Source organism: Panthera leo, chromosome A1 (genome assembly GCF_018350215.1).
Source record: "Panthera leo isolate Ple1 chromosome A1, P.leo_Ple1_pat1.1, whole genome shotgun sequence".
NCBI lineage: Eukaryota > Metazoa > Chordata > Mammalia > Carnivora > Felidae > Panthera > Panthera leo.
Genome location: NC_056679.1, coordinates 207342198 through 207365041, shown reverse-complemented (window position 1 = coordinate 207365041; position 22844 = coordinate 207342198). Strand labels below are relative to the sequence as shown.

General features: G+C 40.5%; 1 protein-coding gene across 4 annotated transcripts in view; it reads right to left on the bottom strand.

Moving 5' to 3' along the window:
- FYB1 (FYN binding protein 1) overlaps window positions 1–22844 on the bottom strand; it is a 162093-nt gene that overhangs the window by 103643 nt on the left and 35606 nt on the right. Inside the window, exon 1 of one of the 4 annotated variants that reach the window (XM_042951571.1) lies at window positions 11949–12123. The exons of the other annotated variants lie outside the window; for them this stretch is intronic. The gene's annotated coding sequence lies outside the window, so the exon portion shown is untranslated. Of the gene's footprint in view, window positions 1–11948; window positions 12124–22844 lie in introns of those variants that run through there. 4 annotated transcript variants of the gene reach the window in all.

The window sequence follows — 22844 nt, the reverse complement described above, 5'->3', positions numbered from 1 at the left end:
TATCATTTTCTCCAGGTGATCAAATTCTGAAGTTATAATAGTTCACATTATGGTTTTTTAAAAAAAATTCTTTTTAATGTTTATTTCTGAGAGAGAAAGAGAGGTAGACAGAGTGAGCAAGCACGAGTGGGGAAGGAGCAGAGAGCGAGGGAGAAACAGAATCTGAAGCAGGCTCCAGGCTCTGAGTTGTCAGCACAGAGCCTGACGCGGGCTGCAAGATCATGACCTGAGCTGAAGTTGGACGCTTAACCAACTGAGCCACCCAGGCACTGCAGTTAATGTTATGTTTTAATTTAATTTAATTATATTTATTTTATTTGTTTTGAATTTTAAAATGTGAGTGTAGTTGACACATATTACATTAGTTTCTGGTGAACAACATGGTGCTTTGACAAGTTTATACATTATGCTATATTATGTTCTTTTTTTAATGTTATTTTTATTTATTTTTTTAGAGAGAGAGAAAGTGCATGTGTGTGCATGTGTGTGAAAGGGGGAGGGGCAGAGAGAGAGGGAGAGAGAACCCCAAGCAGGCTCCACCGTCAGCTCAGAGCCTGATATGGGGCTCAATCCCCACAATAATCTGGTATTATCTGGTGAGATAATACCAGAGACATTATCAAGAGTCGATTGCTCAACAGACTGAGCCACCCAGGAGCCCCATACGTTATATTATGTTGTAATTTTAAATCAATGTGACTGAAACACACATACTGCTGGATAACATAATGGAGTTATTGTGTTGGAGTTTGGTTTACCCACACTCTGAAACTTTTCACTGAATGTTGAAAGATAGAGAAAGAAATTGTAGTAAGTTCTTACATAGGATGGACACTTTGAAGAAACAGGAACTGCTAATAAATCTGGCAAATCAATAGCTCAATCTCTACAACTATTTAATCACTTATTCTGACTGCTTAGCTTTAGGAGTTGTTTGATCATTATCATTGTTTTAAGTTTATTAGAGAAGATTTTCAACATCCAGATTTGCCCTTAATCTTAACAATAATAGCTAGATTTCTTGCATAATGGTAAGGATAGAAAGGTAAAAATGATAAAAAAATTTTTTTGACATTCTTTCATCCTGATTTCATTGCCTCACCAGAGTTAACCACTGTTCTCAGGGTCTTATGTATATTTCTAAGCTGTGCATATGCAATTATATATAAACACACACACACACACACACACACACACACACACACACACACACACACATTCTTCCTGTCCCCACTTTTTGCACAAGTGGAAACCCTTGCTTTGCAGTTTGCTCTTTTCCAGAACTGATAGTTGCTACATTCGAGCCCAGCTGGATATATCACAAGCAACCATTCTGATTGCTTGGTACCTGTACAATTCCAGTGGTTAAATATTTTCAATATTATCTCTGTCATCTTCCCTTACAGTTGATCCACATCAGTGCATATTATTTGCACAATTTTTTAAAATAGATTTTTATTTTATTTTATTTTTAGAAAGGTTTTAGATTTACAAAAGCACTGAGAAGATGGTACAGGGAGTTGCGTCTGGTTTCCCTTATTAACACTTTACATTAGTTTGCAGAACCTTTTTAACTTTTAATGATTTAAAGATTGGGCCCTACTTATTCCTAAGAAGAGGTATTTAAAATCTGGAAGACCTTTTGAGTTCAGGATATTTTAAGTAAATCAAACATTTCATCTCAAATTACCCAAATTTCTTTTCCAAAGTCATTTGAAGCAATTCATTATGATTTCCCTCTGTACCTACATTTCCATCTACTTATATAATGTTTAGTACAAACAACTCCCGTCTCTTGCTCTATAATCACACAGATGTAACTGTAGAAATGCTCTTGATAGAAATGAATTTCCTTTAGCCCCCATATATTTTTCCCTTCCTCAGAATTGTGTATCTTCACTGGCATAAACTTACCACGCTTGCCACAACCCCCAGGGAGGAGGTTGTGAGTGAAAATGCATTTGCTACATCCGCTGCACTGCTAGTTAACAACTCCAGATTCCAGAAAATCTTTCTTTGCTTTTAGCAACTTATGTGAAGGTAATGGATCAAGTACATACTTAAACAAAGGCTGAGATGACATTTAGGGCAGGCATCAAGAAACTGAACACATTAAGAAAATGTTCCCCTTTGTAGCTAGTTCGTCTACGTATTTTCATATCAAAAATTAAAAACACTTTATCACTGTTGATGATAACAGGGTTTTGCTTAGTTGGGGATTTATTTTTATAGTACTCATACTTTTAAACATATCTTGGATATTAGGTGAATCCAGTGGTTCTCAATGAGAAGCATTTTTGGCAATGTCTGCCAAAATCTTTGACTGAGATGACTGACCAAGGGAGTGTTCTTGGCTTCCAGTAAGTAGAAGCCAGAGATACTGCTGAACATCCTACAATGCACAGGACAGCCCCTCAACAAAGAATTATCGGTCCAAATAGTGCTGCGGCTGAGAAGCCCTGAGTTAATCTATCGCTCCTGGATTATTGAAAACACTTTACCAGAAAGTCTGCTTTTGATTTTTGTAATAGAATATAATCTAAGATCTATAAATACCTGTTTGAAAACTAAATAATACAAAAAAGCTGTTGCTAGAGATTGTTTTCAAAGTTCCATGTCTTTGAAAGTGTCATCTTTGTAAAGTTTCATTTACAAAGCACACAAAAGATAAAACAGCCATGAATCATGGGGAACTAATGAATTTAAAATAATTGAAGCCTGATTTTACCTCAAGATGTGTTTGTGTCATTTTTGAAATTTTTTTTAGTGTTTATTTATTTTTGAAGGAGAGAGACTGAGCGTAAGTGGGGGAGGAGCAGAGAGAGAGACACAGAATCCAAAACAGGCTCCAGGCTCTGAGCTGTCAGCACAGAGCCCCATGCGGGGCTTGAACTCAGGAACCACGAGACCATGACCTGAGCCAGAGTCGGACGCTTAGCCACCGACTGAGCCACCCAGGCACTCCTCTTTTCTTTTTAAAGAGACTTAATCTTCTATACTCAGTGAACTTGGAAAAGGGAATTACTTTAATCTGAAAACAAACTTTCTTAAAACTATTTATTGTCAGAGACTACTTAATAAAACCACTCTACTTGCTATTAGTTGTAAAGACAGAGTTAATAGAAGTTGGTTTGAAAATACAGTACTTGTTACAACTTCTCACAAGATGACAGACGGCAGGTTGGGCACTAGAGACAGTGAAACTGCAATACGTTTTTTTCATCCCCATTAACACTTTCTAAATATTGAGGTACCTAATGGATTCTAACTTAAGTACACACTGTGTCTACTCTTCTTCCCCAGTGAGTTGTAAAAGCAGGGAACTGTTTTTATTTTTCTTCCTCGAAAACAGCCCCCCTCCGCCACCACTCACCCAAACAAGACCTCCCTAATGCCTGGCACGTTTCTTTCCATAATATCTATCACACATACTGGCTGATGGGCTGAGTTTATTTGAATTTCACCATGATTGAGCCCACGCTTGATAGCTGGGGACATGATTTCCTTAGCTTCTTGAAGGGTGTTGAACCCCTCTCATGAATCTGTTTTTAAGAGCTCTCTCTCACACAGAGTCTCTACCTCATTGCGAATGGGCCGTGATGGATTCCAGTTGGCTGAGCCTCCGAGGTTGGAGGAGCACCAGGCCCCTCTTCAACAGGATGTGGGAACATGCTCCTCACCACAAATTGAGTTCTCGGGGCAAGCTCAGGCTCTGCAGAATGGGCAAGGGCACAGGTAGGAGGAGCTGATGGCGGAAGCGGTGGGGGAGCCCTCACAGGACTGTCGGTGGCTTGTAAAGGTGAAGAAGGAGCTGCAGACAAGCCCGGCAGCCAGCCTCCCGCTGTGAGGTGTAAAGGAGGAAGAAGACAGCACCTGGCATGAGTGGGGTCTCTCTGGGAGCTGTGTTGCTTGGATCCCCTCAACACAGGTGAACTTGGCCATTTCGCTTCAGGAGGCTGGCCTAAGTACATTAGCAGAAAACCTCTGCATCATTATTCCCCCTTGTATTACCTCAGGCACCTGTTCTGGATCCTTTCCTTGTTCCTACTGTGTTCTCTCTTCTAGAGGGAATTGGAGTAGAGGAAACAAGATAGTTCAGCAGCAAGTAAAGCTCAGCCAGTGGTGGCCCACTTTCCAAATGTTGTGTCACCTTGGACTCTCAAGGTATATTGATGCTTTAGGCTTTTATGTACCTTCTGTATTTAAAATCAGGCTTGAAAATCACCATCTTTCTACAAAGTAGAGCCTTCCAACCTTTCTGGTTATCCTACCAAATAGCTCCTGCACCAACACGGTTCTGACTTTGTCATGGCTTCTGATGCCTTAAGCAAAATGGATCAGGAACTTCACTGTGACTTCTTATATGTTTCTGAAGTTTGTTCTGCTATAAGTTGTTGACTCCTTGATGCTAATGGAATGGTGACAGGATGTAGAGAATACGAAGTCAGATGTTGGTGGTAGGGAACGACAAACAGCCCCCAAACCATTTATTTTTGTTAGCCCATTTTGTATAGCTTATATAGAAAATTTAACTTACATTTGTTTACTGTATAATTCACTCAGCCTGAGTTAACTAAATATATCAATTAGAAGATAGTCTCTGAGGAATTTACAGTTTGGCTAACAAACTTGTAGGTAATTGAAGTGTTTTCATAGATGTCTTACTAGCGGCTTATTTGGATCTTAAGACAATATTTAAGTACACTCCATTATGTGACAGAACTTCTTTCATTTTTCCTGTGCCTCCAACTCTATCATCTCAAAGAGATCTTAATTTCATTTACTATTTCTAGTGGTTATTCTATTTTTATATATACGTAGTACACACCAGCAAAATAAAACTTACTTTGCTAAAAACATACGAGATCTAAAATAAAAACTCTTGATGGCTGAGAAAGATGCTGTTTGACCTGGGAAAAAATAACATAGAAATGTTCTGCTTCCTTTTTTCTCAGTCTCCATGTTCCCTGCAGCACAGACACAAACACACAGACACACATAGACACGGGAGCCCGGGCCGTGAGTTCTCTCTCTGCACTTGACAGGAAGTTAGAAACCGAAAGTGTATGGTCTACACGGAGTGGGCTGGGGTAGGGAGATGAGGCCATCTATGGGGTTTTCTAGAGACTTCCTTCCCAGCATGTGAAAGTTCTGTGAGAAGAAATCGGCTCAGAAGAGGAAGGTGTTGACAAGCTAATCAAGACCGGTTACAGTAAAGGATCCGGAGTGTGAATGGAGGAGAGTGAACCTAGCCATTAGAAGTGAAGGATTATGAAAGATTCCACAAACAGAAAGGGAAAATTTGAAACCTCACTCTACAGAACATGGCTGTATGAAGCCCTCCCTTCGTGTCCCCCTTTGCATTCCTGCTCTGTCTCTCCTTTCGAACTTTGAAAATAATTCATTCAGTATTTAGTAATCAGGATTTAACAGTGCATTCACCTCACACCTCTTGCCTCGCTTCTCCTCTCCCATAAGTCACAGTAATAAGACTGTGTCATGAGATGAGCAACTTCTCTCACCTTTGTCACCACGGGACTTGTTAGAGCAGGTTGCGCCCTTTCTTATTAAAATCGTGCTGTTCTCAATTTCAGACTTTTCATGGTGTATATCTTGCTCTTAACACCAGCTACCCTCTTTCCCCTGGTCCCTCATCTTTCCAAGGTGCTTCATGGCTTCCACTGCTCTGGGCTTTCACTTATCCATTCCTTCATACATTCCTTCATTTTCTTCTGAGAGAACTGATGACTCCTTGCTAATGTGCCAATAGTTGTTGGATGTAGCACATAGCCACCGTCTAGTTTAAAATTTGTGCTTATTAAGATTACTCATTTCAGGGTCCAAATGCCCTCAACACCCCCCTCCCCCTCCCCCCCTCCTCCCCCCCACCAAACTATGTACACTTGTATGGTTAGCAAAAATTTCTAGAGTTTGGAGTTTTATATCTGTTCTAATTCTATTATTAGACCTAATAATCACATTTTAAAACAAAATTTTACATACAATATCTTATTTGATCCTCTCAAAGCTTGATTTATCCCTATTGTCAGAGAAGGAAAACCCAAGCTCCAGCACATGGTAGAAAAGAGAACTAAACCTAGGTTTTCTGACTCTAAATCCCACGTTTGCCTAAATACATCAGAGGAATCATGACTTTCTTTCCATCTTGTATGGTTACAAGTTTGAGTTTGAATCCTCAGCTCACATAGAAGACAAATTTCTCATTCTGACCCAAAACGTCTTCCACCTAACCTTAATGATTTACCTTCTGCCCAAGAACCTTTCATTATGGCAGGTGGTGTGTTAGTACTTGTTCTACCCATGGTCTTGACCATAGCAGATCTGAGATGAGCAAGGAGACAAAGCAAGACAGGGGATATGGGGCCTGAGGCCAAGACATCCTGCTGGACTTTGCAACATCACAGGCCATCTGAAAAGGGTGAGAGAAGACAAAACGAACAATGCCGCTGGCTTTATTTTTGATGTTTGGTCTCGGTGAGTGTCACATCAGGGTGGGATGTTTACTTGGATGACCTATTAGGTCTCTTTTCTCCCCAAACAACTGCTCCCTAGAGTCAGTGACATGAATAATCCAATTGGCAGTTCAGGGGCCTGGGGCACCATTCGGTTCATCCATTGTCCCCCTGGGATGGTGTTTGTTATTCATCTGGCTGCAGAAGGAAGTTGAAGGGTGTGAACTGATCTAGCTAGGGAAGGAGGCTATGATTTGGGAAGGCCCAAGGCAAAAATCAGATTGATAGCAATGAATTCATATAAAATAACTCCTTTTGTCTGGATAAAAAGCAATGTGTGTGTGTCTATATATATCTATATATCCATATATCTATATAACTATCTATCTATCTATATATATATAAACACACATACATACTGTTAACATCGATGGTTCATTCAAAGAACAGAAATAAAAAATTAAATACACCAAAATCCCTTCTTGTTTTTATGATTTTTAAAATTCTGTGGTTTTCCTAAAGAATGAAAATACGACAGAGAAAGTCACCTATTATTTTAAAATAAAGATATCCTTTAATTAAAATATTTAACCACATGAGCTATTACTTCACACCCATTAGGATGGCTATTATATAAAAAAAAACCCACCAGAAAATAACAAATGTTGGCAAGAAATGTGGAGAAATTGAGCTCTTGTGCATTGCTGGTGAAAATATAAAATGGTGAAGCCACTGTGGAAAACACCATGCTGATTCTTCAATCCAGCAATTCCACTCAAATAAGTGAAAATGGGGACTTGCACAGATATTTGCACACCCATGTTCATAGCAGCCTTGTTCACAGAAGTCAAAAGGGGGAAGCCATCCAGGTGTCAACGGTGGAGGAATGGATGAAGAAAGAGTGTTATATGCACACAATGGAATGTTATTCAGTCTGAAAAAGGAAGAAACTCTTTAGTGCTACAACATGGATGAGGCTTGAGGACATTACGTTAAGTGAAATAAGCTAATCATAAAAAGAAAAATATTGTATGACTCCACTTATCTGAGGTACGTAGAGTAGTCAAATTCATAAAGAGAGTAAGTAGGATAGTGATGATCGGGGGCTGAGGGTAGGAGGTGATGGGGAATTAGTGTTTAATGGGCATAGAATTTAGTTGGGGAAAAGGAAAACATTCTGGAGATGGATGGTGTTAATGGCCATAGTATAGTGTGAAAGTACTTATGACCATGGAATTGTACACACTTAAAAATGGTTAAAATGGCAAATTTTATGTTCTGTATATTTTACCACAAAAAAAATGGTGTAAATAGTTGAGTAGTATCTGAAAGATTATTAAATTAAATGAAAACTCTTTGTAAATGATACAATTGTTTTGATATTTTTCCACAGTGGGATATTTTCTTTCTTTTTACCCTAGTTTTAGTAAATGGAAGAGGAAAATGAACGTGACTTGAAATGGAGGAGAAAATGATCTTTCAACAAGATCAAGCTTTTTGAAGACATTCTACTGTCCGGATGAAATTTTGTTTGATTGAGAATATTTTTTCAAAACTTTTAAGACGTTTTAAATGACGTACATATAAATGTGGCAAAAATGTCACAAAGGACCAATGTCAGATCTCTAATGTAAATAAAAACAATAAAAAATTACTTGAGTGGTATAAGCACACCTCACTGACTAAAGTTATTTTTGTAACTGATGTGTTAAATAAACAAAGGTGTTTTGGATGGTCTCCTCTGACACGGGACAGGGAAAGTTAGAAGCACAGGGTATGGTACAATCACCTTGGGAGATTTTTTTCAAGCAGCTCATGGTATATGACCCATCCTATCCTGCTGTGCTCATCTAAGGGTTTCTTTATGCATAAGACAATCACCAGCCCTGCCAACCATGAGGACAAATGGGAGCATGTGGCATGTTGGGATACCAAAGTGATTATAAACACTAATAATGAACTATCAGAAAGAGAAATTAAGAAAACAAACCCATCTGCAATAAAATATCTAGGAATAAGTTTAATCAAGGAGGTGAAAGTTCTTTATATTAGAAACTAAAAGACAGTAATGAAAGAGACGGAAGAACACAAATAAATGGAAAGGTATTCTGTGTTCATGAATTGGAAGAATTATTATCATTAAAGTGTCCATACTACTCACAGCAATATACAGATTCAATAAAATCCCTATAAAAATTCCAATGGCATTTTTCACAGAAATAGAACAAACAATCCGAAAATTTGTATGGAACCATAAGAAAAAAAATAACCAAAGCTATTTTGAGAAAGGACAAAACCGGAGGCATCATGCTACCTGACTTCAAACTGTATTACAAAGCTATAATAATGAAAACAGTAGGTATTGGCATAAAAACAGACACACAGATCAATGGAACAGAATAGAGAGCACAGAAATAAACCCATGCATGTATAGTCAATGAATTTATGACCAAGGAATCAAGAATATACAACAGGGAAAAGATAGTCTTTTCCATAAATAGTGCTGGGAAAATTGGACAGTCACATGCGAAAGAATGACACTAGACCACTATCTTACACCATACATGAAAATTAACTCAAAACGGATTAAAGACTTGAATGTAACACCTGAAACCATAAAACTCCTACAAGCAAACAAGCCAACCAATTTTAAAAATGTGCAGAAGACATGAATAGACATTTTACCAAAGAAGATATACAGATGGCCAACAGACACATGAAAAGATGCTCAGCATCACTCATCAGGGAAATGCAAATCAAAAGCATGATGAGATATCAGCTCACACCTGTCAGAATGTCTATTACAAAAAAGAAAACAAGAGATAACAAATACTGGCATGGAGGTGGAGAAAAGGGAACCTTTGTCCAGTCTTGGTGGGAATGCAAACTGGTGCAGCCATTATGGAAAATAGTATGGAGGTTCCTCAAAAAATTAAAAATAGAACTACTATATAGTTCAACAATTATAGTTGAACTGACTTAGCCACCCAGGCACCCCTAATTAAGGATCATCTGATGAGATCATCCTATATTATCCAGGTGGCACTGAATCCAGGAACAAGTGTTCTTATAAAATACGGAAGGGAGAAAGATAAGAGGAGGAGGAGAAGGCCATGTGAAGACAAAGACAGATTGGAGTGATATAGCCACAAGCCAGATAATGCCTGGACCCACCAGAAGCTGGAAGAGGCCAGGAATAGATACACCCCCAGGGCCTTTGGAGGGAGCATGGCCTGGTTTACAGCTTGATTTCAGAATTCTGGCTTCCAGAACTGTGAGAGAATACATTTCTGTTGTTGTAAGCCATCTAGTTTGTGATAATTTGTTGCAGGAGCCACAGGAAACTGATATGCCCACCTTCACAAAAGTCCAATATGCTTTGTGCTGTTTTTCTATGAATATCCAAGTGCCTAAATGGACGAAGTTCAGGATGAAGGCCAGAAAGTCTTTTTGCATGATAACCTTGTCTGGGCCACCATACGTTATCACCCTAGAGTAGACATTCCTGCTGGGGTTGTCCCTGACTTGGAAAGACAGAGTGGGGAATCAGTTACATGTTGCACGTGAGCTTTTGTGTCATTTAACCTGCTCTTGGAAGCAAGATCTGACCAACATCCAGGGCGCGGACTCAGCAATATTATTAATAAATCATACATTGAATTTATATACTGAATGGTTTTACTTGTTTCTTGTTCGAGTAAGGAGGCCAGTTAGCAGAAGTAGAAGAACAGGACAAGCCCTGAACTCTCCATATCTATGAGAGAAACCCTCTACTAGCTTCTGATCAGGTAATTTCAGCTTCTAAAATTTCTCATGGGATTTTCATCTCTTCTCAAACACATACATATTTGGTTTATTCCTAGTGGCTGATACAGAGACGATTCCAACATCCATTTCTCTTCACTCAGCAACTATAGAAATACATGCCTGGGACATATTGCCTCTGGGCTTTCACAAAAAGAGAGATTAAAATGGGCTAAGTGCTTGCACTTAACTTTTAGACCACTAGGTGTCAGTGTGACTGCTCGATGGGACCGCCATAACGTTCAAGAGTGAATTTCCCCTAGAAACTCAACTTTATTGAGCTCCAAAGTCCAAAGAAGGGGGCCTATGGGATGTGGGCAGGAGCTGTGGAGCATTTGAAGCTCCTGGTAGTTAAGTGGATGGAAGTGACAAGCAGGCAGCATGAATTTGAGTCTTGTAAATAATTCCCCTAGAGAAATGGAATCCTTCCCAGACTTTTGTTTCTAAAACAGAAGGCTGACTTCTCCCAGGATGTTTCTCGAATACACTGCAATGCCTTTGATATTCGTGATAACTTTTAGTGGAGGATTTTTAAAGATGTGGTTTTACTCGAAAGAATGATGTCTTCCTTTTGCCCCTCACCTGTAACATTAATTTCTTGGTTATTATCATATTTGAAGTTTATTCCTTGCCTTGTATATGCACATGTTTTGGTCTACATAAAACCTCTCCTGACAGGTCTTGCAGCACGGACAGAAAAGCACAGCCATGACTTTGCCTTGTGTTCATAAACCTATCTATTTTTCCACATGGAATAATCTCTACCTAATGCCAAACTGCTTTAAGTGGCAAATATTAACAATCTACTATTACATATTAGTAAACAATAACTTCATATAATTTTATACTTACAACAGCTCTCTGAGGTAAGTACTACTTTTGTCTTCATTTTTTAGAGGAAACTGAGGCACAGAGTGGTTAAGTGGCTCACCCAAAGTCACATAGCTGGTAGGAGGCAGAGTAAGAGGCCCATGCTCTTCTGTGAACTACCTCATCATAACTCTCATGAAAAGGATGGGAAAAGGCCTTATGAATTCTTCAGAAGAGGCAGAAATTCATATGAGAGGGACAAAGGCTCCAACTGAATTTTGTTTTTAGTTACTGTCGCTTTGAAAGATTTCCTCAGATCATTTGTAGTCCTTTGTCATCCTTTGTCCCTGTTTGCCAGGACTCCTTCTGAGATGGCAGGGTTGATGGCGGCCTAGCTTCCTTTCCCTGGTCTGTGTAGAAATTTCACACGAGTCCCCCCCTCCTGCCAGATCTTAAGGTTGAGGGGAAATTGAAATTTGCTCCTCCTCATCAAAAGAATGAGCACACACTTGTTAGGAGCCAGGGTGAACTAAATCGTCTGTGCCCAATAGGACCAGGTTTCATGTTCTGTTGTAAGACTTCGTTTAAGAGCAGCTGAACCAGAGGCTGGAACAGGAACATGTGAGAGGCCCTATTCAGTTACGAAACAGCAAGTGACAGACACATTTTTATCTGCTTAGCACCCTCTGGCCACAACGAGGCTGTGTTTTAGTGTCTGATGAACACCTCTTTGGCTATTTTCCAGCAGAATGTGTCTTTCTCTTAGTTATTTCAGCTATCACAGTCGATACTGCCAAAATTTGGAGACGGCACCAAATCCTGCTGTAAAAACTCACACGTTTATTTGAAAGAAGCAGTTACCTGACTCCTGCAGAATGAGGTGGGGGGGATGGCCTCATGTGGCTCATCTTCCTGGGGCCAGGGGCTGGGCCCCCTCACTTTGGGCTGTTGTGTCTGCTCAGCATGCAGAGTCTGAGGACTGTGGAACTTTCTGATGCCTGGCAGGGTGATGTCCAGGGGAATGCTTGAGTGAGCCACCCCTCCCTCCCCCCACTAGGCTGACCGAGTCAAGAAAAGTTCTTTTATGTCCTCAGGATATTGAGTAAGAAGGGGGAGAATAAGGGGAACTAAAAACTGTCTGTTCAGCCTGGACGCTTCTGCTGACATTCCCACCAAGCATATGACAGTTTTAAGGACAAATTCGGAACGAGGTTCTCGGGCCCGCCACTCTGGCATGCAAGGGGAGGAGCCAGAAGGCTGTGGTTCTGGAACCTGTTACACACCTGGGGCTGCCCTCCTGCAGGAGGGGTCAGAGAGAGGACTGTCGATTAGGGAGGTCCACTCTGAGCCATGAAGATTTGGGACTTAACTGCATCTGCAACTGGGAGATGAAATGAGTGCTCGGCTCTATGAGCCGATGGGGGTGCATGTGGCGGAAAGCCCAGTGGTTTCACTCTTTTCTGCTGTTGGTTAAACTTTCCTTCAAACTCTGGAAAGACTGGAGTATTCAAGTTACAATCTCTGTTGAGAGACTACCATTGGGACTAAGTGGGGTTTTAACAAATTGCGGTTGTTAAATTAACCTCCTCACCTTCTTTCCATCCATCCATCCATCCACCCATCCATCCATCCATCAGTTGTAAACATTAAGCACCTACTGTATGGGCCAAGCACTATACTGAGACTAGAAAAGTGAACAAGACAAGATTCTTCTTAGTGTTTATAATCTTGTAGCAGTCGCATCAGAGATGGTCACTTCCCTCCCTGTCTGGTTTCCTCCCCTTCCACAGCAGGGGATTGTAAACCATGGCCCATGTGCCAGCTCTGGCCTATGGCTTGTTTTGTATAAGCTAAGCTAAGAATGGATTTTTACATTTATAAAGAGTTTAAAAAAACAACAACCCAGAATCTAAAAAGAAGAACAACAACACATGACAAAGCCTGTATGTAGCCTAAAATATTTACTATCTGGCCCTTTCCAGAAAAAAATTTGCCAACGCCTATTTTATGGCAAGAGAATTCTTGCATTTTTATCCAGGCATATGACTACACAGAAGAAAACATTTTCTAGCCCCTCTTGCCACTAGATGTGGTCATATGACTAAGATTTGGCCAATGGGATCAAAGTAGAAGAGATTTATGTAGCTCCTGGATAGTACCCTTAACCTAGCACGCTTTCCCCTTCCTGCTGGCTGCAATGCTGTGGGGGCCTGAGTCGCTGCCGCTCACTGAAGAGGAAGGAGAGCAATGCTCTAGGGGTGGCAGAGCAAGAAGGGGGCCTGGGTCCTGACATCAGGGGGCAACTCTACTGTCCTGGGATTTTGCCGGATGAGAGAGGGAAAGACAGAAAGAGAAGAAATATTAAGTTTTCAAAGTCAGTCTTAATGTTTTTTTTTCTTGCCCACCAACCTCCCTCTGATGCCAAAGATATCAACAAAACAATATCTCCCCAAACCCAGAACATGCCCTGCCTTCGTGAAATGCATCTCCTCTCTTCACATTTACCTGGAAAACTCCTGTGCGAGCCCCAAAGCCCAGTGTAGATGTCATCTCCATTTGAACTCAGTCCCTTAAGACTTGGCAGGATGTCCTTGCTCTGGCTTCTGAGGTATCTTTCAGTTTTTGGAGACAAGTCTGTCTCTCTCACTAGACCTTGAGCTTTTTAAGGGTGGGGGCTGTGGCTGGTCTTTGATCCATAGTTCCTAGTACAGTGCCTGGCACACAGAGGCACTTTATAAACATTGTTGAGTGAATTAATTTATTACGGGCCAAGGGAGGCTTCTTAGTTTGTGGGGTACTTTTTTTTAATGCATGTATCCCAGGAAAAGTGAACCCAGCAATTTTCACCTCTGTGAGATAGAAATAAATTTTGCTCTAAAATAGGGGAGAAGAAATGTACACATTTACAAAGATTATATTTAAAAATTTAAGTATTTAAATTGAATGGTAGCTATGCTCATTGATAGTGTCTGAAAGGTTTGGAGATTTAATAAAAATAAGTAAAACACTATGAGGTGAGTTTGGTAACATAATGAAATGTTCCTGAAATAAATGAAAAGTGTAAATACTTACCTGAATCTATCTTATATTGAGTTGATCTTATTATTACATAATAATAAACAATTTTTCTCTATTTTTATAATTCTTCACAAAGGAAGAAATATGCAATAATTTATTATTTGATAAAACCATGATAATGATGATACAAATTCCATTTGGCTCTCCCCATGCCCCTCGATGTTATGTGGCTTATAATCAGAACATGCAAAAGTAAAAGCACTTTTTCTGGCCTAAGCCTGTTTTACTGGGTGCTCTGGATACATGCAACGATTTTTGTGAAGCAGCAAATTAACGTAAGATTTTTAAGTCACTGTATAGCAGCAGTATTTTTCCCCTTTATTTAAAGGAAAGAATACAAAATATGAGAGGTATATTTTTCTTCACATATAATCCTTCTTGAGATGGTGCTACCAGAGGATGGAGTCGGAAAGAACTACTTGCATTGTATTTTTAAAGGAAAATAATAGTGTAATATTGCGTTATTATTCAAACACCTACTTTTCATTATTTTTGTAGCTACTCACTAAAGCTTTTAACAAATTACAAGGAAACCTGAGCAATTTCCTAAAATAAAATCATTCGAAGGTTTCTTAACTCAAATACTAGATCTTACATTACATCTGCTGCAGAATTATAGCTAACACCTCAATGCTTCTGGCTCTTTTTTTAAATGTTTAGGACTCTCCCCTCCTCCAGCAAGAGCAATTCTAAGCAAATGATGAAGGTCTCAAATGAATAGCCCTTTCTTTGTGGACTTGAAAACCAGGCTCATTCTTCTCCATTATGTGCAGCTCTATTGTGCAACACAAGGAAATAAAATACCATAGGGGGAAAAGTAGTGAGTCAGGGGTTATGTTAGGAGGCTGGAGGAAGTCAGCTTACTCAGCTCGATGCTACCTGTAACAATACCTATTTAGGATGCCAGAATTTCTGTCTTTACAACCCAGGTAAATTCTTCTACTATTCCTATCTGACCGTCGTCTTCACCTGTACCCCAGGTTGAGAAACCTTACCCTATTTCTGTCTGCAGCATGGGACTGTTTATATGTGTGGCCTGTCAACGTGCCTGCTTTTCTGTTCTCTAAATTAAATGCTGTACTTAGTGTTCCTGAACTGAGCAATTATAACATTTATTTCCTCTCAATTAAAAAAAGTGACAGTTAACATTCTAGTTCTTCAGGAAGAGACACGAAGCCAATGGCCAGTGGAGCCACCTTTCAAGGAGAGGTGATCTGGTTCTGGTGGCTATGCCGGCTGTGCTGTGCCTTTGACGGTCTCCAGGGACTTACTTGGAAAACAAATCATGAATGTGTTTGGGAGTGAAAATGATTTGGTCTCAAGTTAGGCTTTAACACAATCCTGATGGCTTCCCTTACCGTGAGGATCTGGAGATGGTGCGAAGGCAGATTGGGCGGGCTTCGACCTGGCTTGCTCAGCAAGGGAGTGCATTTGTCAGGAGAGCCCCAGCCTCACCAGACTCACCAGACTAAGTAGCCGCAGGTGAAGCACAAATGAGGCCACACCCTCCCCAAACCGGCCCCGCCCGGCTGATGGACTTCCCCTTGTCAGGAGCTTTGTCTTGAAGCCAATCACGTTCTGATCACAGGTTATGTAAAGTGTAAATTCCCAGAGTGAGTTCACTATCTGCTGTCAAAACTCCCCAGTGTGTCCAGACACATTGGTAACTGGTATGAGAATGCATCACATAGGACAGAAGCCAAGAAACAGGTCTGCTTAGTTTCTGTAACTGTAACAGTTCCCTCCCCTTCCACCCCTCAGTATTCCCACACACAAACCAGACAAACATTACAACCTGCAAGGGGCAGGACCGGCTCCAGATTAGTGTGTGAAAAAAAAAAGATGGTTTTTCTCTACTTTCCTCCACCCTGGATCCCTCTGACCCCACCCTCCTTCCTCCAACCTGCCCTTTCTTTTTGCTTCTCAGGGAAGCAGAAAACTAGCTGATCAATATCAAAAGTTTTTCCAACGCTCAGCTTCTTAGATTCTACATATGCATTCAAAATAAGAAAAGGTACAAGGACTTGAATAACTTCCAGGGGTTCTGCTGTGTGAGGTTTTGCTAACCGGCAAGACTTTTTGAAAGATGCCAGCAGTCTCTGAGAAGTCGGCATGCGAGACCTGGGCCCATTTCTCATCTTCTCCTGGAGGCTCTCCTTTCTTGAGTTTTTGTCATGCAGAAGAGTGGCCACTCAAGATTTTTGATTATGTGTAGCTAGCAGTAAGATATATTTGAGCATGTGCCCCTAGTAGGTGGATATCTTTTAGTGAGCCTTATCTATCTAGCTAACCGTCCACACACACAAGTGTATTACTTTGCAAATATACTTTACCCATGATAAAGTGTAAGCAAAAATAGAAAAGCAAAGGTGAGATTTTAAAAATATAATCCCGCTAACAATTTCCCTCCTTGTCCAACAAACTGTCTTGAGCCCTCCTTCTGTTGTGTTCACTCCATTTCGGAGACCGCTATTGAGAAGAGTGGAGAGAGAAAATCAATGCACTAGAAGTAGGCAAAGGGCACAGGGGTGTCAACAAAACCATGGGGTTTCGTACTGGTTGGTCGTACCCATTCAAGTGGGCTTACAAGGTCCTTCTTGAGCACACATGTGCGACCCAGCCTTCTGTCTGATCTAGAGTCTGTCTCCCCTCACCATCCTGCCCCAGGTGCATCATGTCACGGTGCATGTGTTCAGTTCTGAGGTACTCGCTTACTCTCCTGGCCAGGTGACCACCTAACCTAAGGGACATCTTCACCTGAATGTCCAACAGGCATCGCGGGCACCTATTCACATGAGACCGAACAGTGAGCCGAGGATCAGCCTTGGACTCGCTTCTCTGACTCCTGCGTGCATGCATGTCTCAGCAGCGTGTCCTGTGGCTTCTGTGAAGTGTCTTTTGAACCCCACTTGCCCTCCCTCCCCAGTGTGCTGCCTGCATCACTGTCTCTTTAGCTGCAGTGGCTTCTTATGAAATTGTTCTGCCTCTAATCCTTTCTTCCCAAGGCTTCCCAGTGTGATCTTCCTATGATGAACTGGATCGTGTCTCCAGAGCCCTTCAGTGGCTCTCCAACCCTTCAGAAAAAAAAAAAAAAAATCGAAACTCCTTAACATGGACTATGAGGATTTCCTTCATCAGCTCGTGCCATGTCACATCTCCAGCTGCATGCGGCTGAGCTTCTCATTCTATTTCCATACTTTCTTCCCCTTCCTCTTCACCTGGGGTAACCCAGTCTTCTTCAAACCCCACTCAGAGATCACCTCCCCCACCAAAGCCTTCTCTGACACTTCCTCAGAAGTTCCACTCGAACTTGCTGGCGGGAGGGCCCAATTCTTAATTTATCTCTGTGTCTTTAGAATAGTAGTCCTCAAAGTTTAGTGTTCTGAAGAATAAGTGAAGGTACTTTTAAAAGTGTGATTCCTGGGGCGCCTGGGTAGCTCAGTTGGCTAAGCATCCTACTTTTGGTTTCGGCTCAGGTCATGATCTGAGTTCATGCGTTCGAGCCTCGCATCAGGGTCTGTGCTGGCGGTGTGGAGCCTGCTTGGGATTCTGTCTCTCCTTCTCTCTCTGCCCTTTCCCCGCTTGTGGTCTCTCTCTCTCAATAAATAAATAAACTTAAACAAAAGTGTGGGGTGCTGAAGTGGTTCAGTCAGTTAAGTGTCCGACTTCACTCAGCTCATGATTTCACAGTCTGTGGGTTCAAGCCTGCATTGGGCTCTGTGCTGACAGCTCAGAGTCCGGAGCCTGCTTCGGATTCTGTGTCTCTCTCTCTCTCTCTCTCTCTCTCAAAAATAAATAAAATAAACATTAAAAGAAAAGAGCAATTTCAGATTTGGTAGGTTTAGGGTAGAGCCCCACAATCTCATTTGTAGCCACTTCCTCTCCCAAGTGATTCTCATCTAATTCATTCTTAACACTAGTCAGTGCTAAAGCCTTCAACAAATGGCAATGAAAGAAAGAATTCTCTTTCTCATCTTTCCATGCCTAATAGGTAAATGCACTAATAAAGACTATATATATATACATATATATGTATATATATATATGTATATATATATGTATATATATATATGTGTGTGTGTATATATATATATGTATATATATATACACACACACATATATATATATATATATATATATATATATATATATGGTTTTGGAAGTGGGACTTTGGATGGACCATACCTGGGTGCAGAGATAGGCCTCCCAGCATGAATCTGGAGTGTGGACCTGCTTTTGTGGCCTGTGTGTACCAGGATGCGTACACACACATACACAAATTCATATAAATCATATTCATTAGCAACAATTAAAAATAGTTTTGAAAAACATAAAAAGGTAGGGGAACTCTTCTAGATTAAAAGATGCCAAAGGGATATAATAAAATGCAGTATGTACAGCTTGATTGGATCCTGGTTTGAACAAAACAAAATTATAGAATAATGTTGGGACAACTGGAGAAATTTTAAAGTGGGCAATTAAATGATAAAGAAATTTTTACTTTTCTTAGGTGTGATAATGGTATTATCGTTAAAATGGAGACTGCCCTTGTTATTAAGGTGATGCATGCTTAAATTTTCAGGAATGATTGTCATAATTTGCACAGTTTACTTTCAAATGGTTCAGAAAATCATTCTACATATACGTATAATGTGGCAAAGTGTTAACCTTTGGGTGAATCTAGCTGAAGGGAATATGGTTGTTTGCTGTACTATTGCTTAAGCTTTCTTGTAGATTTAAGGCTTTAAATATATTAAAAAAATGGGGAATGTAAAAACTAGAGTGATTTCATGTAAACATTCAGATTTGTGACTTTCCTTGAAAAGTCTGGTTTCTCAGTGCAACAATTCACTGGAACTTCACCGGGCCTCCATGTTTTGCTGTAACTATTTGGCTCATTGAAATCACCTGTCTGGCCCCAGGAAGCATTTGACTTGCAACCCAAGAGCCTTTGAAATTCTGCTGGATTCTCTTCATTGGGTTGTTTCTCTTGAATTCAGTAAGACTGACCTAAAGTGCCTTTTGCTGGGGAAGGCCTTTCACCTTGAGAAGCCCACATGGGAACCAGAAAACAGAAGGCTTGAGCTGGTTGTGTAGGCTATGTCTGTCCTTGGCACACACACAAAACCTAGGGCATCTCTTCCGGCGTCAGTAACCAGATCTGTATGAAGTGAAAGATCCAGTCAACAGCCGGGGGTGACTCTTAACTGGAGCAGTCACTGTCTCCAGCTTCTGGGGCTTGGGGTCCTGGTCACACAAGTCAGGACGAGCAGAACTGACCTTTGCTAGTAGACAAAAAAGCAACCTCAAAAGAGTCACAGTGAGACCACAATAGAGACTGTCTTGGGGAAGCAACGGTGGGAAATGGAACTGGGAGGGAATGATGACTGACTTCAACTTAATCCTACTGTTTATTCATTTCAGATTAGAAAAGACTTCAAACAAAGATGAGACTTCTTGGTTGATGGACCCATTGGTGTTATACATTTCTTTGTGCTGCTTACTATTATTTTTTTGTATTTAAAAAAATTCTCCAAATGACAAAGCAAAACGTGGCTTCTGCCTCACGAGGGATAGAAAGATTTCCAAAAGTGCTCTACACCACTGACAGGCCAACTTTGGAAATACTGTCACTTACAGCAATGTGCTGCCAGCCTCTTTCAAGAACTGAAGGAAGAGGAAATAGAATCATGAGGCTCCGGTTTTCCTTAATACTAAGAACAACAAATTTTAATTTTAAATCACCAGAGTCAATATTTTTTGATGTGGTATTTCCCCTTAATTCCCCAGAAGCTAGAAAACAGAGGCTAGCAAAGGAAAATACAAGACAAAAAATGTATGAGGTCTTTCTTATATATGATATAATTTCCCTTCTCTTTTTCTCTCTTTTTTTTGACTCCAGAAGTTAATAAAGCAAGATCCCTCACTTATGATGTAATCTCTCTCTCTCTCTTTTTTTTTTTTTTATTTTGGAAGCTAATAAAATTTAAAAACACTCAGTACTACAATTGATGACTTCTCTGGGATTTAGTTAAATATAGCCTTTTCTCACTATAAAATTAGAATGGTTCTTTTTGTGCATTCTAATCTCAGCAATGCATGAAAATAAAATGGGATAGTGTAGGGGCTTTCCTTTGTGGTGGCATCATGCAAAGCATCTCATTTCTCCACGGGACAGGGTATGGCTGCTGCACATGGACTGGGGTCAGTTCTGATCGAATGTCCCACGTCATGGGCTGGGCTGGGGATTCTAGGAATGTGAACTGGGTCTTTTAGAGGACAGGGGCTGATACTCTCTTACTAAAGGAAAGACATAATGCACCAGCAGGACTAAGGACTGTCCTGGGTTGGGACTCAGGGCATATATCATTCCTTAAGTTGACAAATGGAGACAACTGGTTGTCTGCACATGATGCTAATCTGATTTGTCCCACAGACCTAGCCTGTGTTGTGCGAAGGGAGTAGCTATGAAAGGAGAAAAATCCGAGGAGAAATCAGCCTTTGCCAGAACCAAATGAACAACTAACAACTCTCCTGAGCTGTGTCAGTTTGCAGATGATCTAAGCAGAATGAGTTAGAGCTCTAAGCTCCTTTGAGTCTGATCAAGAGGGGTGAGTTTGGGGTATATCCCTGGAGATTCACTTTTGATATTTACTTTTGCCATAACTTAGGGATATAATTTGACCCACACTATAAAATTCATAATTACAGCTACCTTTTATTGGGTGATTAACATATGCCAGGCAAGCACCCAGAATTTTATATATATATTACCTAATTTAGTCCTTATATAATTATTATGCCCATTTTATAGATAAGGGTACTCTGGTTTGGAAAGGTAAAGTGAGTAACCTAAGGGGCTGAAGAGGCTCTTAAACTTAAGTTTGTGTGATGGTCCACATCCACTTTCTTAAATACACCCAGTGGCTTTCTTTTTTTCCTTTTTTTAAATTTTTTAAATGTTTATTTTGAGAGAGAGAGAGAGAGAGAGAGAGAGAGAGAGAGAGAGAGAACCAGTGTGTGAGCAGGGGAGGGGCAGAGACAGAGGAAGACACAGAATCCAAATCAGGGTCCAGGCTCTGAGCTGTCAGCATAGAGCCCCAGGCAGGGCTCGAACCCATGAGTAGCAAGATCATGACCTGAACTGAAGTGGAGCACTTAACCGACTGAGCCACCCAAGCGCCCCCACCCAGTGGTTTTCAAACATGGCTTCACAATAGAGTAATCTGGGGTACTTTTAGGAAATGCTGATGGCCAGGTCTATGTGGTCCAGTTAAATCACAGTATTTGGGTGAGCGCCTGGGCATTTGTTTTCTTTAAAGTTCCTAAATGATTCTAATGGTCAATCAAGAACAAGAATCTCTGAGTCACCTTACACTACTCCCAATATAACCTAAACCATCTCATAGTGTGGTAGGCAAAATAATGGTCTCCCAAAGATGTCCACCTCTTAACCCTAGATGATTAATATGCTACCTTATATGGCAAAGGGGAATTTGCAGGAAAACAATTAAGTCAAGGATCTTGAGATAAGGAGACTATTTTGGATTATCTTGGTTGGCCCAACGTACTATAAGAGTCTTATGCAGAGAAGAGGGAGGCAGGAATGTCAATACCAGAGTGATGCAGCTTGAGAAAGGCTACACCAACCATTATTTTCTTTGATGACAGAAGGAAGCCATAAGCCAAGGAATGCAGGCAGCCTCTAGAAGCTGGAAGAAGCAAGGAAATGAATTCTCCGTGAGACTTCCAGAAGGAACACACACAGCTTGAACCTTGATTTTGACTCAGTGAGATCTGTTTTAGACTTCTGACCTATGAAACTATAAGAGAATAGATTTATGTTGCTTTAAGATATGAAATCTGGCCTTTTGATTATACTGTAAGTGATATAGTTATATGTCAGAAAATTTTACATATGCTCAGTGGCTATCCAATTGTCCATCCACCTGTCTGCCTATCCATTCAAATGTCTGTCTATCTATCTATCCAGAGAAAATTTGCTGAAAACATACTAAATATGTGAAGCATGGATTGTCATCTCCATTTCACTGATGGACAGACAGAGAAATTAACAGCTAAGGCAGGATTTGATTCCCAGTCTTTTCATCCGTAAATACACTGTTTTTTTGTTTTTGTTTTTTTCTGTACAGTGTTTCCTCTAGAGTTTATAATTACTAGAATCTCAGGCCTTGTGGGTAGGGATTCAGATATTGTTATAGCAGACCAATAGAGGAAATGTTTTAGTGCATGTACAATTTGGTAGCATTCCTTAAGGCATAAAGTTGGTGAAGTGAGTTTGCCCTCCATAGTTGCATGGCTGGGATAGTCCTGCCAGATGAATGTTTGGTCTTCTCCAAATTCTGACCTGTATAGCATAGGATATCTAGTAATGGTTAGGCTGGATCTTACCTCTTTGCTGAGAGTGGTGCCTATAGCAACACAGCACCCAAGGCCTGAGATTGGGTTTTAGAAGATTTCAAGATTTTTAAAAGTTGTAGAAGACTTTCCTCCAAATGAAATTTGTGTTAAAATAGATATAAGTTAAAACCACTCTAGTAGAGGTGGGGATGGGTATGTGAGAACCTCTTCTTTCCCCTACACAACCCTCTGATGTATATACTTGGAATTGCCTTGCTTGCTTGCTTGCTGACTGACTGATTTATTTATTTATTCAGA